The sequence below is a fragment of the Macaca nemestrina genome, chromosome 3, assembly GCF_043159975.1.
Source record: "Macaca nemestrina isolate mMacNem1 chromosome 3, mMacNem.hap1, whole genome shotgun sequence".
Taxonomy (NCBI): Eukaryota; Metazoa; Chordata; class Mammalia; order Primates; family Cercopithecidae; genus Macaca; species Macaca nemestrina.
The window spans coordinates 144,356,020-144,375,642 of NC_092127.1; the positions used below are offsets into that span (position 1 = coordinate 144,356,020).

The window sequence follows — 19,623 nt, forward strand, 5'->3', positions numbered from 1 at the left end:
AATCAAAGAGCAAATAACACTGGAACCTAATTTGCCAATTGCCTCATGTCTAAGTGGACATTCAGAACCAGCTGGATACCACTGAAGCCTGCAAAGTTAACCTCCCATTTAACTCTTTTTTGATCTTAGTGCTTAATGCAGGCCAACATCTGCTCACACATTAACTGTGGAGTACTCCAGATCAAAGAGCCTCTAATTATATGAGATTTCTTCAGAACTTAAATTTCACTAGCTCAACTAGTAAGATAAAAAGATAACTTAGGTATAAGCACCTGAATAAACCTGCTAGATATTGGAAGACAGCAGGGTAGAGGAAGATGCCTGTAACAAATACTGTTCACACACATTTGTTTTCTACTTCACTTTAAAAGAATGTAGGAAAACCATTTTTCTTAACTGGCAGACATTAAAGGGTTTCAGCTGAAAGTTACTAAAATGTTACAAATGGTTCACTAAAGTACGTAAGAACAACTTTCACCTAAGGATGTCAAAGCATCTAACAAGATGGGGTAACATTAAATCAAGAAAAGTTTAAAACAGAAGTTCATTTTAGTATTAAGAATATACCATCCTGCATGTTATTTGGGTAATAGCCCCAAATACACCTGAATTGTAGGAAATCCATGTTTGTGTCTTGGACTCTGCCATAGTGCCGGCCTGGTATGTGGTAGATGTTCAATAAATGTTTGTTGAGAGAATTGTAAAAAAATAGTTCACAAGTCTCATTGCATTTCCACAAGTATAAGCAAACTTGTTACTTATGGAATGCATGGGGTCAAGCTTGACTGCTGGTTTGTTGGCTGTTATTAAGTCATTTTATTATCCAAATTTAGCCAATGTCTACCTTTAAGTAAAGGCAGTGATATATCTTGCCAAATAAATGATGGAAAAGAATAAAAAACAATTTAAATGACTGTTAAGTCATACACATGTCATATCATAGTCTTATAAGAAACCCCACCATTATCTGACACATTCTTTAACCTCTGCTTAAACTCTTCTAATAATAGAGAAGACACTATGTCACACGGTAACTCATTCTGGTTAGGGCATAGATTTGATCATTATATAAATGATCCTCCTCATTTGGAAGTGAATTCTGCCTCCCGTAAATTCAATGCTTTGTATCTATATAAAAGCCCTCTAACTTTATGAAGATCCTTCAAATATCTGAAAAATATTATTGTGTTCCTTCCCTCTCATTCCCCCAAACTGAATATCCTCATCCAAAATAAACATTCATATTCTCTAAGACATGGTTTACAGGCCCTCCTCCCTATTTTGGGCATCTTCCAGTCTGCTTATGCCATTTTTCTAATATGAAATACTAAAACCGGAAAAAAAATTATTTTAGACTTTTTTTCTATGATCATTGTCTTGTACATGCTTGACTTATATTAAGCTTGATATTAACTGACACTTCGAAGATGTTTTTATGTCAATTACTGTTACACAACATCAGCCTATCCTTTATTTGTGTGACTAGTTTTTGTTTCTGAGTTTAGGACTTTACATTTATTTACATTTAAAAATTTTCATCTCAATTTGTTTTGCATAATATTTCAAGCTATCATTATAGACTACTGAGACTTCTTCAGTCTTGAGTCTGTCATTCATGTGACATACATTGTATTAGCTTATCCTCTCCTAAACCAACGGTGAAGTAAATACTAAATAAACTCAAAATCAAGTCCAGGAACTTCTATCTGAATCCTATTTTCAGCTTCTCTAAGGCTCCATGCAGGGGAAATTTACGTGTTCTAAGTGCCTTTGAGCCAGAATTATCTTTCAGCATTTTGATGCCCAGAAATGACTAAACGCCTCAGGGCTTTTGTTTGCTTTAGGTTAAAAGCTGGAGAAGTTTCAAACTGTGTAGGAATCTTTTCTTTAAGCGATGGTATTTCATTTCAGTTTGAAGTCCTGTTTTCAAATGGAACCTTAAGAGACTTCTACCTTTCCTTTCCTTTTCTTCCACAATGTCGATCTCATTTTATGTTCCTCCCAATCTCTACTTCACCCTTACCTCAAAAAACTTTATTCTTTTCTTAAGAGATCATGTTAATCCATCAAGAGGAAACACACTGGAGAGCAGGAACCCAAAACCACCCGAGTGGAGAGACAGACACAAGCACAGAGTGAGACTGTACTTCACATCTGGAAATTCCCTTATTCCTCTTTTGCTTCTCTCCTGTTGGTATTATTTTAACATGGAACGGAGCTGAATTTGAACTGTATAAATAGAAGCCCTTAACAAAATGTACCTCATAGCAAAATGATGGTTTAATGAAACCTAGAGATTAGAGTTCTGCTTTAAGTCAACAAGGTGTTATTTTAACAAACTTCCAAGCTCTAAAGATGTAGAGCACAGTTTACAGGTATATGGCACGCTCAGAGATCTGCTACCTACAGGCTCTGACTTGCAATCAGAGGCATTTATCTCATTTGGTTCAGGCAAGGCAGTATCATGTGCAGCTGAGATCCTTTCAGAATAAGAGCTGGAAAACTCATAGCTTGGCCACTCCCTTGCTCTGTGACTTTGGACAAGTCATTTAATCTATGTGGGCTTGTTTCAACTTTTATAAATTGAGGTGGTGCTGAATTAAATCATCCTGAAGTCTCTTTTAGTTTTAACATTATCATTCTTCTAAACATGTTTTTATGCATGAAGTTTACAATGTTTGTGATTATAAAATGATTCATTAAAGAAAAATTAGACAAAATAAAGAAAAATCTTTGTAAAATCACTACCTAAAAACAACTGCTGTTATTTTTCTAATTCTATTTTCTATACATAGTTCTACATAATATTTAAATACTAGACATTTTTGTTCACCTGGGGCTCCTCCAGCCTGGGCGTACATACCTTACACCAACGTGACCTGACCTCTCTGGACACTGGATACAACCACAGTCCATTCTAACTAACAAAGGACCTAGAAGTTGTGGTTTGACTGAAACAAACAAAAAAATGAGCTAGACCACTCAATTTAGGAATTTGGAATTGGGAGATTGAGAAATGAAATCAATTAGTAATGAGGTTGAGATGAGCAGATGCATGATATAATAGAAGCTAAGGAAAACATTTTGAACAATGTGCACACTGAAGTTATGATGACAGCAAAATTACGTTTAAGGGGAGGAGGTTGAAGTGGTAGAGCGAGAAATATGGAGTAGGCATGCAGGGAGAAGGCTCGAGAGGAAAATCTAGTAGCCTGAGAGAAGACCTTTGTGCTTAGTAATTTTCCAGATTCAGTTTCCAAGAGGTCTATCTGTTGTTGACTCCTATGCATTGATTCTCATGAGGCTCCTGAAACATACTTAAAATAAAAGTCCTTTTATCTGAGCTAGGTCAATGTTACTGGCAACCAAAAGAGATCTGACTCAATTTAAATTTGAATTAAGATATTTTATTGATGATTATAAACTATTTCCCCAAGTTACTGCATATGGTTTAGATGCATAGTTTTCAATGGCTAAATAATAATGTATAGTAGGATACATTATATAAAGAACCTGAATGACAGTGAAGCTGATTTCTGTTAGAATTATTCCCTAGGTATTAAAAAATCTAAGACCAGAAGTTACCCAAAGGATTCTGGAAAATCTCCAGCATTCTTTCAAGGATCGTTTTACCTGCCAGAAGAGGACACACACACACACACACACACACACACACACACACACACACACAAACACACACACACAGAACTACACAGCTTAATCAGTAGAATTTAACATGGAGAAATTCAGCCTGACTTCAAAAAAGTCTCTTGAGTGCTGTTTTCCTAACTTAACCCATTACAAATGTTTTTATGAGGGCACAGTGGGTATTCTCCAGCTTCCCCATGCCATCATAATTCAGACATAGCCCCACCCTAACCTGATCTTAGTCATGGAACAAGAAAATCCGGGACAAAGGCCACTGTGAAGTTCAGATGAGCAGGTTAGGCATACAGGAACAACACGTGCACCTTAACTCTAAATCTACATTTTCTAATAGAAAGATTAAAAGAATATAAAATGCCATTATTATCTTTATAAGAAAGGTCAAAGTGGTATCAGTTCATAGACGAAATGGTATCAGCTCAAGCAATGGTATCACCAATGCTTGGTAAAGCCTCCAGCAAGCTATGAGGAATCTAGACTCCATTCAAAATATGATATCAAATGTTGCCCTTTGCAAATTTGGATTGCTTAAGAAAAAAAAATTCTATCCCCTTCCCTCACACAAATTTTATCCACATGGTAACTTGAAAATTCTCCACTAGCTCCTTTTTCTCAACATGATAGGACAATTAGTCTTTCTAATCTGGGTTTCTCCCAAACCCCTGAACTCACACCAATTCTCTCATAAAATTACCCCAATTCAGTATTATTGAATACAGCAGAGACACACTCACTGTTTTAATTAAAGAGGCAAAGGCATCTCTGAATAGGAAGTAGTCTTTGAGTGCTTTGCCTTGTCTTTTTCAGGGAGTTGGTGACAGACACTGTGATGTCGCTAAACCACCTATAAGGTAAGTGACATAAAGTTTTTGTGTTTATTCATATGATTTAAAATGTATTGTGGACCTACTTAAGCATTAATTCTGAGAGAATAGAAAATGAAGTATGTAAAAGCATTTTATAAAATTTAAATATACTTACACTCCAAATGGAGTGCTTTACTTTTGCTGGAAGGACAAATAGGCAACGAGGTCTATTGAACAGATCAGAACATCACAGAACATCACAGACTTGGGTTCAAATCCCACTGCCTGTTTAACCCTTGGCAAGGTCCTCACCATTTCATGTTTTGATTTCCTCATCTATAATATAGCATCATTGATGAATTATGTATTTAATCAAGGTTAAATGTATTTTGTATTAGTGATGCCTCCCTTACTAAGTTAATGAGAATATTAAATGATATCTGTAATGTGTCTGCCATAAAAAGTGGTCTTAATGACATCAGAGTTAGAATAGGAATGTCTCTGGTGTTCCATAATTAGCTATGAGCTGGCTATTATTTTCCAATATTATAAAAACTTTCCTGGAAAATCTTCCAATCAAAATATAAAACGTGAAATTGATTTTATCTCTTTTCTAGATATTTTATTTCTAGCTATACAGATATACATCTCTTTAGAAAGCCCAGGAGAGGGAATAAAACATTACAATTAATGTTTTAAAGGTTCAGTATGGTGACCAGATTCAAAATACATATTTAAAATTCACAAGTTGTTTTGTGTACTGTCAACCATAAATAACGAGATTTAGAAAATGTGTGTGTGTGTGTGTGTGTGTGTGTGTGTGTGTGTGTGTGTTAGGTAAAGTTTCACTTTCACCCATGCAGGAGTACAGTGGTGCAATCTTGACTCACTGCAACCTCCACCTCCTGGGCTCAAATGATCCTCCTACCTCAGCCTCCTGAGTAGCTGGGACCACAGATGCATATCACCACACTGGACTGATTTTTTTTATTTTTATTTTTTTTATTTTTGGTAAAGACCAGGTTTCACCCTGTTCCCCAGCTGGGCTCAAACTCCTGAGCTCAAGTGATCCCCACCCGCCTAGGCCTCTCAAAGTGCTGGGATTACATGCATGAGCCACTGTGCCTGGCCTAGAAAACATGATTAAATATAGAGTCTATGACAAACTCCATATTTAGTGGTCTTAATGGGCATACCTGTCTTGTTTCCCTATATAGTTTATAAAAAACTAAATACTTAATCATCATCTAAAGCTTGAGAATGGTCACCTGATGGATAAATTTAAGTTGTCTTGAATATACACTCTGATTTGTGGTAGTTATAGGAGGGTTTTTATGGAAAATAGAAGTAGTAGTTCTTAAGGTATTTAACGAGAATTTATATTAAGTTAATATAAACTATTAATTGACTATATATTGGTTTTTGTATCACAATTTCCAGGAACATGAAGATAATGAGTGAGGCAGTTAGGAGGAAAAATGGCTTTAAATAATTATCCCCAGGCATGAATACCGGGCTGAAGTCCCATACTCATGTCTCTGGGCCTGATAAATTTTGTATATCTCAGTTCAGACTGCTCTGAGCTATTTTTCTTTTCTTGGTATCATAAACTAACAGGGAATGAATTAACTTTCCAATGATGACATAAAAAAAAATCTGGATCCCAGCACTTTGGGAGGCCGAGATGGGCGGATCACGAGGTCAGGAGATCGAGAGCATCCTGGCTAACACGGTGAAACCCCGTCTCTACTAAAAAAAATACAAAAAACTAGCCGGGCGATGTGGCGGGCGCCTGTATTCCCAGCTACTCAGGAGGCTGAGGCAGGTGAATGGCGTAAACCCGGGAGGCGGAGTTTGCAGTGAGCTGAGATCCGGCCACTGCACTCCAGCCTGGGCGACAGAGCGAGACTCCGTCTCAAAAAAAAAAAAAAAAAAAAAAAAAAAATCTGGAGGAAAACATCAACCTCAATCCTCACCTCATCCTATACATCAAAGTCATTTATTCCATAATTGTTTCAGTGTTAAATGTAAATACTGACATCACAGGAAAATTAGAAGTAAAGAAAGGTGATGATATTGGGTCACTTCAGTAAACACACACATCCACCTATAGATTTAACCATATAGAGACAGAGATATATAGATATAGATACTTATTTAGATGTCAAAAAGTGTAATACAGTAGAAGCATGATACAGTTGGCCTACCCACCATTTAATGAAAGGAGCAGTGGCATCTCTGAATATGAAGTCTTCTTTTATTGAGTGTTTTGCCTTATCTTTTTTCAGAGATAGGAAGGTCGACTGTACTACACCATTTTGTACCAGGGACTTTAGCATACAGCAGGGACCTCAGCTTTTACTATCTGCAGGGGTCCTGTTACCAATCCCTGCAGATACTGAAGCATGACTGTGACAGAATTAACCCAAGTTACCTGTGTCACTGGAAGAGGTCCAGGGGAAGGTTCCTCAAACCTCACTGTATTATATGTGTGTCTAATGCTATATATTTGATTAAAAAAATTATTTCCTAGATAGAAGAGACCTTTTTTTCAGTCTAAGTTTTATAAGTTTCTATATCCACCTCCTAGAGTGTCTATGACAAGTTTCTATATCTACCTCCTAGACTCTAAAGCCGTATTAAAAAACCCTATTTTTTAAATCTCAACCAATTCATCTTTTACGCCCAGTGAGAAACATTTGCATGTATATCATCTTCATAAAGTTTTATGAAAGCCTTAAAAGATAAAACAGACAATAGGGGAAATATTTGTTTTAAAATATGACAGGATTATTTATATTTATTATGTGAGTTTAACCTAAATAATAAACCTGGGCTTTTCAAACTCCTGGTAAGGCCCATCCTACCCCAAGGACACATCCAAACAAAACACAGATGAAATCCCGTGACCTTGAAGAGCATTGCAGACACTTTATTAAAGACTGTTTTGTTTTGTTTGGAGGAGCAGAGGTATTAATAGCAGGAAACAAGAGATTTCACTGCATGAAACACAGTAAAATTTATTAAAAATCCTCTTTGCCCATCCCTTTCATCAAAGCCTCATTAATCAGAGCAGCTGCTCATACTCCTTATTATCTTGTACCCAAACTGTAGCCCATCCTGGCTTTTTTCTTATCTTCCTCTTATCCCTCCTGCTAAGTAGCTCCAACCTATTGCTGTTTTCATAAATATTCCCCCAGCCCCCAATCAGGTATCTCTATATTTCCACATCTAATTTTTAAAAAATATATGTCCATGCTTTTTCTTATGTTTATCAATTTAGCCTATACTCTCCCAACCCCACCTCCCTCTAATCAGCAGAGTTCAACATTCCCCCTTATGAGCAGAGAAATGAGGAACAGAAAAGAGAGAAGGGGAAAGGTGGAGAGATTACAAAACAATTCCACAATTAAACAAATATATGATTTAATATATTTCTTTTTTATCCCTGTCACATATATTTTTTTAAAGTCAGTATTAAAATACTAAAGTTCGAATAGAAGAATGGATCAAGGAAATGAACATGTATTATACAGATGCAGACATATAAAAAACAGTCATAGGAAAAAATAAACCCCACTACTAAATAAATAATAGCAAATGAAAACAATGAGATTTAATTTATTGAACTAGCAAAGGTTAAAAATTACAATATTCAGGCTGGGCACAGTGGCTCATGGCTGTAATCCCAGCACTTTGGGAGGCCAAGGCATGTAGCTTACTGAAGGTCAGGAGCTCAAGACCAGCCTGACAAACACGGCAAAACCCCATCTCTACCAAAAATACAAAAACTAGCTGGACGTGGTGGCCCGTGCCTGTAATCCCAGCTACTAGGGAGGCTGAGGCAGGAGAATCACTTGAACCTGGGAGATGGAGGTTGCAGTGATCCAAGATTGGGCCACTGCACTCCAGCCTGAGCAAGACAGTGAGACTTCTCTGTCTCAAAAAAAAAAAAAAGAAAGAAATTATAATATTCAGTGCTGATGGAGGTATAATGAGATTGGCATTCTTAAATATTGCTAGTAAAAACATAGACTGAACATACTTTCAAAAACTAATTAGGTAATACATATTATAAAATTTTATTTCTAACCTTTGTTATTCATTTCTAGGAATAATTGTAAGGAAGTAATCAGAGAAACATACACAGATCTACATATAAGTATGTTCATCATTTATTTTAACATTATTTATAATGACAAAAATTAGAAACTACCAAAATGTCCAGAATTGGTTGTTGGTAAAAATAAGTTAAGCTATAGTAATACACTCAAATATTAGTTATTAAAATTGAGATATTTGAAATCTATTTAGTGACATTGTAAAATGCTCATGAAAATATGAAGCTAAAATCAATAAGGTGCATGAACTAGCAAAGACGAACTACATACGCTGAATTATCTAAGTTATATAACACAAATGTGTGCACACATGGAAAGAAAATACAACAAAATATTAACTATGGTTGTCTTTGGATTGTGGAAATTTTCGTTTCCTTTTTGACATTCCCTGATTTTTCCAAATTACCCATAATGAGGAAAAATAAAGTATTACTTCCATAATCAGAAAAAGAGTTTAAAAAAAAAAAAAAACAAGAAAAGACATCCAAATTCTATTGTAAATAATCAAATGACATTTCTATTTGTCATTAATTAACATTCCAAACTCATGGATGAAACTTAAAGATTAAATCTCTTGTCCCTGGAAGAGACTTTCTCGAAGATAAAATATACCACCCTGGTCCCAGGTAATTTGATAAAGTTGGTGGAGATTAGGAAAAGATGTGGGAAGAGAAAATTATAGAACATAATGAGAGCTGTACGGTTTCATGAAAAGCCTTAGTTACTTATTCTAAATGATAAAGGAAGTACTTAATTATTAGAAGCCATTAAAGATGAATTATTATTATATTTATATTTTCCTATTTGTCTGAGACATTTATTAGGTTTTCTAAAAACAACTTTAAAATAGATTATCTCCACAATTTTATCAACAAATGGTAACATCTTTCCTTGGTATTCTTGGGTTGTTTTTATCTTTTTTTTTTTTGCATGACAATAGTCAACAAATTATTGTTGAGCACTTGATACTAAGAATAGGATTTGATCTTGACCAGATATGATTGCTTAGCACGCAAGCCTTCTGGACATATCAATTACAAATTGCACACAGAATCATAGAGCCGAAAGTTAATGTTAGAGAAGGAACTTGGTTGATTTTTGAATATCATAGCTTAATCTAATCATCCACTGTTTTATTCAAGCCTCCCATCTTCCCCTGGAAGAGCTAGGTAGGAAGATTAAAACAGTTAAGAATAAATCCATCTTCACCATTAGAAAGCCATCTCAGAGTGTGTCCATTCGTAGAAATTCTGAGGACAGTATCTTAATTTATCATACATATGGAGTTCTTCTGGTCCTTAAAAACATCCCATATGGATGTGATTTTTTGAAAAATAAAAAAAAATACCTTCTCAGAGAATTCTTGCAGTACTATCTACTAGTACTAGTATTCCCGGAGTACTATATTTTAGGGTAGTTCCAGAACTGGACACCCCTGCAACAGCCAGTAATGCCTCTGGGGAAACCAAATAGCCAAACATGAGTTAAGAGTTCCTCTCGGGAAATAGCTTCTACCATTATTGAGCTCCCACCCTACTGTTATGCTGGACTCTATTCTAAAGCAGTTATATCCACTTTGGTCACTTGAGGTGATTTGGAGCCAATCACCACATAAAGCAACTCAACTCAAGGGTGACCACACTTGTCGAAGTTTACTCTAAAAAAAAAAAAGTTGTATTATAAAATAAAATGCATTTACCAAAAAGGGCATAAAATCTGTATGTATAGTTTAATAAGTAGTTATAAAGGAACACCCATATGGCTATCAACCAAATTAAGAAGAACATTGTCATCACCCCTAGAAACACCCTGTGAAGCCCTTCCTTGTCATAACCCACTCCCTGAGTTCATCTGAAACACTATCTCTCCAGCCCCAGCAGAAATTCTTGGCTGGGATTTTATCAGCACTGAAGAAGTGTTAGAAAGACTTTCCCAAAATAGTCCTTACTGTACAGCACACGGCACTTTTTGGGCATTTAATAAGAAGGCTACTATTTTCAAAAATTTCTCATTGATCATAGGAAATAACTGTTTTCCAGGAAAAAATAGGCATAGATGTTCTGCAGGACAGCTTGCTTTAGCAGTGCTAAATAATTCAGCTTGCTTTTTAATGATTATTTCTAAAAGGACATTTTAAAAAATTGACATTTTAAGCAATTTACATTTCCTCTTCTGAATTCTATGTTTATATCACTTAGCTATTGGACGCTGAGTATTTTTCCTATCAACCTGCATGTATATGCATATGCATGTATGTGTAGAAAAACAGATGTTAATTCCTTGTCTGCCATATTTGTAACTAATATTTGCCTCAGCTTGCTGTTTAAGAAGGCATAGAAGTTCTTAATTTCATTTAAATAGAACATATTGACCTTTTCCTTTGTGATTTTTTCCAATGACTTTGAAATAATTTGAATGGGCATTTCCAAACATACACAAAAGAAGCAGGAATATTATAATAAACCCACATGTCTTACTACTTGGCACGATAACTATCAACACTCTGCAATTCTTCTTTCATCAATTCTCTCCCCTTTCCCCAGGGTTCTTTTGCTGAAGCATTTCAAAGTAAATCTCAGATATAATGTTATGCCATATATAAATACGTCAGAGTATGTCTCTAGTGGATAAGAGCTTCTAAAATACAATAAACACACTCATCAACATTAACAGTAATTCCTTCATGTCTGATATCCAATCACGCTCAGTTTTTCCTGATTTTTAAAAAATGTCATTTCAGAATTGGATTTTTGAATCCGTATTAAAACAGGATCCATGTGCTATATTTGGTTGGTATGTTATTTTAAGTTCTCCCTCTTTTTTCTATTCCAGGCCATTTATTCGTTGAGGAAACTAGGTCACTAATCCTAAAGAATATTATGCTTTCTGGGTTTGGATGATTTATCCTTGTGATGTCATTTACTATATTCCTTTATCACTAAATTTTCAATCAAGTCGTAGTCAGATTTACGGATTTGATAAGCTTCAGGTTTAATATCTTTACGCAGAATACTTCATAGGTGGTGCCATAAACTTCCTATTGCATAATGTCATGAGACACATAATTTCTGAGTGTCCCACGTTTAGCAATGTTAAAATTAATTAGTGATTTCGGCATCGTCAGCCTGATGTATCCTTTACAAAATTCCCAAAGAGCTAATGGTTTTAATAGGCATTAATTGTTGCCTAGATCCATTAGCACCCTAGGGCTCCAACATTTTTAAGCGAAGAAAGTCGTACTCTAATAAAATATCATTAAAGAATCACCAGGATGTTTTCCAAAATTTTATTTATTTATTTATTTATTTATTTATTTATTTACATTCAATTCTTGGAATTCATTTTGGTGTACAAAGTTAAATGAAGATTTAGATTGATTTCTTCCAGAAAGGATGTGTCCCAAGAAGGTCTGAAGATAAGCAGTCAAAATGGTCTTTATCACATCATCCATCTAGTGATGGAATTCTGACAAATTCGTGTTTTTCTAGGGGGAATCCTAAACTGTTTTCTAAACATTTAATAATTTTCCCAATGCTCTCAGTGTCCTGGCATTAGAACATTGATGAGAGAGCGGTTTCATTATCTACAGAGATCCTACAGTAAGACTCAGTCTGAGTGAATAGCTGAGAAAATTAGGTGTCTGTTGCGTCCTCTTACAGTGAGTAGGACTTCTATACCAGAATGGAAAACTAACACTCTTGTGATTACTCAAGGTTTTGCTGAATCACTAAGTTTTTGAATCTTGAAACTGTCAGCTTTTTATTTCTGCAAACCATCATTTTGCCACTGAAGGAAATAACCTTTAAAAATCTGTACACATGACATACAACTCAAATTTAAGCAGAAGTAGTCACATTTCCTTTTCCCCTTCTTTAAGAAAAAGAACACACTTGCCTGTTTCCAAATGTTGGCACTTTGTGCCTGCTCCTTAAGTTAGTAGAAATGAAACTTATTGTGAAAGTAATTATTTGGGCCATTTCTTTTCTACCTTAGGAAAAATAGTATCAGATGTTTGGCTTCAATCAGGAAAAAAAGAAGAGAAGAGAAGAGAAGAGAAGAGAAAAGAAAAGAAGAGCAAAGCCGTAAGGCTTATTATGAATGGTTTCCCTGACTCCAAAAATTTCCATTCAAATTAATGCTAGGTTAGTCTTCAAAAATTTTAATCACATTATGTTTTTGCTCAAGAACTATCTATAGTCCCCTACTGCTTACCAAATCAAATTCAAATTCATATTCTCTTACTATAGATCCCTCACCACTTAGCCATGCTTTCTTCTCCCACTCTTTTTCAGAGTTAACTCTCCAGTCTTGTAACTCTTGTCCATTCTCTGATCCTGTGTGCTTTTACACTTGCCAATCCCTAACCTAAATGCCTTTCTTCCAATTCAGATTTTAGCTTTTTTTTTTTAAAAAAAAAAAAAAAAAAAAAAAACTAAACCAAGTTTAATCTCATCTAGAAGCATTTTCCTGATGGTGGCCCTTACAGATCCTTCTGTCCTTGAAATTATACCTCTTAGAAACAGAATGTTATCATTTAGCATTTATTTTTTTCTTTTACTGTTTACCGTGTATTGGTAATGGTTGTCTAACTAGATTGTATAAGCAAAAGTGATATGACATAGGACTTTACTTTTAGACATTATTAAATTGAAATTCCCATGAACATTTAAAGGGGGTAATTTTGGTGGTGTGCTTATCAAATCCACAAATGACATGATTCTAAGAGGGTGGCAGATTTCAAAAATGACAATTTTCGTGTCTTCCTACATGTAGGACCTTGGAAAGTGATTTTGAATGTTCTTTCATCAAGAGATAGAGTTTATTTTTCCAACCTTCAATGTTGCTGGCCTTGGGATTTATTTTGGCCAATAGAGTGTGGGGCAGGTGATGATGTGCCTGTCCTGAGCTGAGGACTCAGGGGGCCTTCTTATTTCATTTGCTGTCATGGGATTCCCTCCCTTTCCCAGGCTAGCCTGTTGGAGAATGAAAGGTCATGTAGAGCTGAGACTAGCCATCACAGCTGAGGTTGTTCTAGACCAACCAGCTCCCAACTGACCACAGATGCATGAGTGAGCCCAGTTAACTCTAAAAGGACATTGAGCTGAGTCCAAACTAACTACTGACACATGGAATTAGAAGCAAAGTTGCTATTTGAAAATTCACTAAGTCTGGGGTGGTTTACTATATAGCAAAAGTTAATGGATACAAAGGGAATATAAAAAATGTCAGATGGCAGAATCTCAATCCTAAAAGACTTCAGCATTCTAGAATAATAAACCACACAATTAAGACAAAAATAACTGTGATAAGTGCAAAGCTCTAAATTCAAGTTAAAAAAAATCAACTTGTGAATATAGGAAAGCAGAGATAGAGCTTGCCAACATACATGCAAAACATTTAGTCACTTTGATTGACCACAAGCATCTGACTCAACCTTGTGTTTCCATTCTTCCAACAAAACTAATTCTACATAAAAAGTAATTTTATACTGTGTGAATTGTGTAGAGGCTAAAATAGATCAGTCTAGAGGGCAGTTACCATGATGCTGAAGGGCCCAGAAACCATCTCACATAAGGAAAATTGGAAGGCAATGAACTGTAAATCCAGTAGAAAGACTGAAAGGGTCGAGTGGGTTAGATAGCTACCTTCAACTAATTTAAGAGTTACCATGTGGAAAACGGATTGGACAAGTTTAGTGTCAGCCCACTAAAAATCAAGACCCATGAATGGAAGCTATAAGAAGGTAAATTTAAGGTCAACATAGGAAGGAAGTTGAGTTAGACAGGCTGCATTTGTATACTGTTTATGAACGTAGACCATGGTGTCAAAACCAGGTCCTCTACTTACCAGCTATGTGTTCTTGGGTAAGCTGCCCAACCTTGCTAAGCATCAGTTTTCTCATCATTAATTCCACTAAAATGGAATTAATAACTGTACCATTTTATAAGGTTGTGATGAAGATTAAACAGGATTTTTGAAGATGCACTTAACTTGGGATCTGACACATAGTAAGCACTCAATAAATTTTATTTATTATTATTCATAATAAGATCTGTATAAATGTGAAATGAGCTGCCTCACAAGGCAGAAAGTTCCCTATCACTGGAGGTATTTACAAGAGGATTGGCTGATGTTTGTAGAACAGATTTAAGAAACAGATGGGAAGTTAGAGTAGGTGACATTTAAATGACCTTCCAGCACTGAATAAGTCTGTCTGTATTCCTTAAGACTGGAATAACTTCTTTAGTATGTTTCAGAATACCTAGCACTATTGATCAAATGATATGCATGTAATACATTGGATAAAACTTTGTTGGTTATATCATTATACATATGGTTTCCCCATAGTAAGAGGTGTTCCGTGCCGAAATGAAAGTTTGTGAGGATTTTGATTTTTTTGTATCTCATATCCTCAAGAAGTGTATCATTGAAGTTTGTTTTTGTAATGATCAGTTTTGACTAAAACCCAAAACTACAATTTTAATGCAATAAGCTCTTCTTTGTGTGGTATTTAAATTCCTAGGTGCAAAGCTCTTATCTTTTCACACTTGGCATTCCCCTACCAGAATGCCTAACTTTAAACAGGTCAGATATTTTCAAGGCATAGGAAGCTGGGGTTTCTTCCGTGATTGGTCTCATATCAAAAGTCAAGCTGGAGTCAATAACCATTTTTCCTTCTCCTTATACATACAGCAACTGGAAGTGCTAATCACGTTTATCACTCTTGCCTACTAAAGGCACAGCAGGCAGTTCTAACTCCCATTGCAATTCTCTTTAATAAAATAGATTGGGTAGAATCACCTAAATTGTTTAATATGCCTATCTTCCTCAATAATCTCATTGTTATCAGTTAATAGAGAGGAATTCACACTGGCCAAGGCTTGAGTCTTTATGGTCTCAACTGATAAAAATCTTTCCTTTCCTTAAGATGAGTTTCAGCATAGTAAGAGGCATTAATCATCTGTAAGAAAAAGAAGTGCTTTATTTTCCTCATTAATGAAGTTAAGAGTCTGGTGCTCTGGCTGGAGAATGAAAAAATACACAAGTGAGAAGAAGAGTTCTGAATTCTAGGTTTGAATGAGCTCTGCATTCTGAGTACGTGGTGACATGAATAGACAAGGTATTCACAGGCACAAGCAGGATTTCTGGACCATGCCATGCCTAGTATGTGCCACATATTCAAGGCAAAGATTAGAGACACACTCATTACTCAGAGGAGACAATTACGTGCTATTTCAACTGAGTGAGAGCAATGCTGCAATAAAAGAAAGCGCAAGGTACAGTTTTAACCCAGAACAGAGGTTCTAGCAGTGGAGGAAAAGGAGCGGAAGTGAATTGTAAGATAGATTTTTTAAAAGCAAAAGGAACTAGGCAAGAACAAGCAGAAGGAGCAGTGTGAACAACAGTACCGAGTTGTGAAGTTGAGACTGGGGTACAGCATTGGAGGGAATGGGCAGTGGGCACTGAGGCCAGAGGGGTAGATACATCCCACATGTCTCCCTCTGCCATCCAGAGGTGTGGACCAACTCAGAAGCCAATGGATGCCATTCCACATCTTAGTGGAGAAAGTAAGTTGATCGTATTTACAACTTGTATGCAGTGTCCAGATGAGAGATGATGAGGGCCATAAACAGAGAATTCATAATGAGGAAGGAAACCGTGAGATTGAAGGACCATGCACCATCTCAGTTTGGTGGCTAACTGAATTCATGAGAGAGAAAGGAATTGTGGATGACACCCAGACATATGGCCTGAATTGCTGGGTAGAAGACAGGACCATCCACTGAGGGAGAAACAGAACTTTCGTAGAGCACGAGAAGCAGAAGGGAAAGAGAAGCTAACTAGTTTGGTTCTGAACAGGCTGAGTAAATGAACCAACAGAATAAAGACAACTGCTCAAAGAGAGAGAGTTGATTTACCAAAAAAAAAAAAAAAAAAAAAAAACACGAAAAACAAAAACAAAACCACAACCAGCACTTTGGGAGGCCGAGGCAGGTGGATCACCTGAGGTCAGGAGTTTGAGACCAGCCTGACCAGCATGGGGAAACCCCATCTCTACTAAAAACACAAAATTGGCCAGGTGTGGTGGTGCATGCCTGCAATCACAGCTACTCGGGAGGCTGAGGCAGGAGAATTGCTTGAACCCGGGAGGCAGAGGTCGTGGTGTGCGAAGAGTGCCATTGCACTCCGCCTGGGCAATAAAAGCAAAACTCTGTCTCAAAAACAAACAAACAAACAAAAAAACAAAACAAAAAAAACACAAAGTGCACCAGGGACGGAACACTGGGTAACAGAAAATTGCAGGTATTGTTGTAAGAGAGACCAAGAAGGTCAGATGAGAATTAGAATGGTCTGCTCTCACAAAACCCAAGAGAGGAACAACTTTCCAGAAGAGGGCAATTGAGTCAAATGCTGTGAAGATCAAGTCAGAGAAGAATTGGAATGTATTCTTTGGGTTTGGCAGTTAGGGGTTTCCTACTGATCCTGGCAAGATCACCTTCAGTGGTGCTGAGAATGAAGGAAACAACTTCCTTTCACAAAGCATGAGAACATTTTCATTTTCTCTTTTCTCTCTCTCCCTGTTTTTTTTTTTTGTTTTTTTTGTTTTTTTTTGTTTTTTTGTTTTTTTTTTTAAGATGGGGTCTCACCATGTTGCCCAGACTGGAGTGCAGTGGCTGCTTTCAAACAATCCTCCCACCTCAGCCTCCTGAATAGCAGGGATTACAGGCGCACATCATAGGGCTCAGCTTCTATTTTGTTTTAATCTCAACATAACATCTCTTATGGCTGATTCTTTTTGAAACTCCTTAGTGTAAAAATTGTAGTTTCTGACTTTTCCAAATGAATAGAGCCTTTTAAGAGTTATCATTCTGTAAGCAACTGTCTTTTAAGGTAAAGTTAAATTTTTCAGTAAGGAATTCATTAGAGAGGTTTTAGAAGGCATGTAATAAAAAGCAACCTGAACCCAGGTAATCAGAAAACATGGATCTCGGATTCATCAGTGTGAGAATTTCTTTCCTTTCGTTTTTCTGCCACTCCCTCTCCTTAACAAGCAGCTAAGATGTAAAAAGAATTGCGCTTGGTGCTTTGGGGACACTAATGAATAGAGCACGATCCTGCCCCACTTCAGCCCCTAGCCAAGGAGATTACAAGCCAGTGCAAAAGACAGATGTGCAATCAACCAACCTTAAACTAAGGTGGGCTGATATAAATGTTCACAGTGGTGCAAGTAAAGTTCTATGAGGGCCTAGAAGTAATCCTCCGTCTTTTATGAAATACAGGAAGTGACCTTTAAAAACACAGACACAACTGGGGAGTTCATCACTCCACTAATTACCTCCCTACTGTTCAGACCATAAACTTTTATGCAATCTGCTCTCTGTTCACCTCATTTGTACTCATTTATTTTAACAGGCATCCAAGCTGCCTATATGCAAAAACTTTACAGGTATTAGTGGTGAGTGGAGATTTTAACTCCACCCTTGACTTGACTGTAATTCTTTCATTAAACTGAACTTTAATGATATTTAATAATATCACTTTGAATCTTTTCATTGAAAGTGTTAAAGTTCTGAAAATTAAATGCATAACCTCATGGATTAGGTGGACACTAAGCCTCCTTCTCCCAGGGGAGATAAACTGGGACACCTCAATATATGGAATGGCTTTTGAAGAATACTATTTTGATCTGAGTAACCTCATGGTAACATCTTTGCAGCTCATACCCCCTTTAAATTTCTTTGTAAAGCAACTGCTTTTAAAGGATCAGCCTAAGGCTGCATGCTCACACATTATTTCCCATTTGTGCACGGTTGCTATTTATAACTGGGGCCTTTTAGAAAATGAAAATCTAAGGTGGGTTAGCTGTAGCCAGAGTGACCCATAATATAAGCCAGGTCATACTTTTTTTGGCATCCTTCTGTGTCCTCTCAGGAAACTTTGATTATATTTCAACTAGAAATAGGAAAGAGATTGTCCAAATAAAAAAGCACTTCTGTAGCAGGTGGTTAAGACACAGGTTCTTGAGTCAGCATGCCGGGGTCTGAATGCCACCATACCATTTATTAGCTTTGTGACTCTGAACAAGTTGTTTATCACCTAGGCTTCATCTGTAAGATGATTAAATGAGATAATGCTTATAAAGAATTTATGTTAGTGTTTGGCACAGAGTTCTCAAACAATAGTAATTGTTGTGATAATTATTATCGCTGTTATCATTTATACCAAATTGCCCTGGATTACAGTTTATAGTACACTGCCTCACACATGGTAGGTATTCAATGTCTGTTTATTTCTTAGCGGATGCTTGGCTAGCTTTTAGCTGAGAATGCAATATTTCCAAGGAGTGCTTCCTTCAGCTTTCTTGAGAGTACTGGGAAGATAACAAAAGGAACTCAAGGGCAAGGAGATTGGGCAGGTAGCAAAACTGCCTTAATTCTGTATTAATTCTGCTGATAATTCAGTGGTGCAGCTTCACAGAGCTCAGTGATTTTTTTTTTTTTCCTATCTATGTGAAAAGAGGGTATATGCATCCTATGGCAGCCTTAGGTCATGTGTTTTGACTGCTCTCAGGTGGTACAAATTAAAGTTTCTTTCTCCCTCAGTAATATACCAGGCCGTCTACTTAGCATTTTTCCATCAGAATTTCCACTTGATATTTTTCAGCTGGGTTCTGGAAGCGACATTAGGGTGGTGTTAATGGAAAAGTATCAGCACATTGCGACAAGGAAAGAATAAACAATATCTCTGTAATACAAATATGACTCTGTGCCCTTTGATAGCAGCACATTCCACAGCAGCAAGGATCTGAGGATAGTGTGTGTTGTGTTCGTGTGCGTACGCTGTTAACAAAACATTTATTTATATTTAAACATTAGTATATGGTGATGTGTGTGTGCATTTAGTCCATACATGTTGTACCATATGTTTTAACCTGTAAAGATAAGCTATAAAGCAGGATCAGAAGAACAAGAATGATATCTGTTTCGCATGTTTACTGTTTCTCAGTTTTATAGTGGGGAGGCATCTAC

General features: G+C 36.5%; 1 protein-coding gene and 1 long non-coding RNA gene across 10 annotated transcripts in view; one reads left to right on the forward strand and one right to left on the reverse strand.

Moving 5' to 3' along the window:
* Positions 1 to 19,623, reverse strand: part of LOC105463327 (RasGEF domain family member 1B) — a 789,062-nt gene that overhangs the window by 155,133 nt on the left and 614,306 nt on the right. The gene's annotated exons all lie outside the window — the stretch shown is intronic.
* Positions 1 to 19,623, forward strand: part of LOC139362413 (uncharacterized) — a 92,723-nt gene that overhangs the window by 27,601 nt on the left and 45,499 nt on the right. The window contains exons 2-4 of one of the 2 annotated variants that reach the window (XR_011621282.1): positions 4,474 to 4,517; positions 8,585 to 8,634; positions 12,587 to 12,735. This is a non-coding gene — a long non-coding RNA (uncharacterized lncRNA). The remainder of the gene's footprint in view (positions 1 to 4,473; positions 4,518 to 8,584; positions 8,635 to 12,586; positions 12,736 to 19,623) is intronic. The other variant, XR_011621281.1, reaches the window with a different exon arrangement.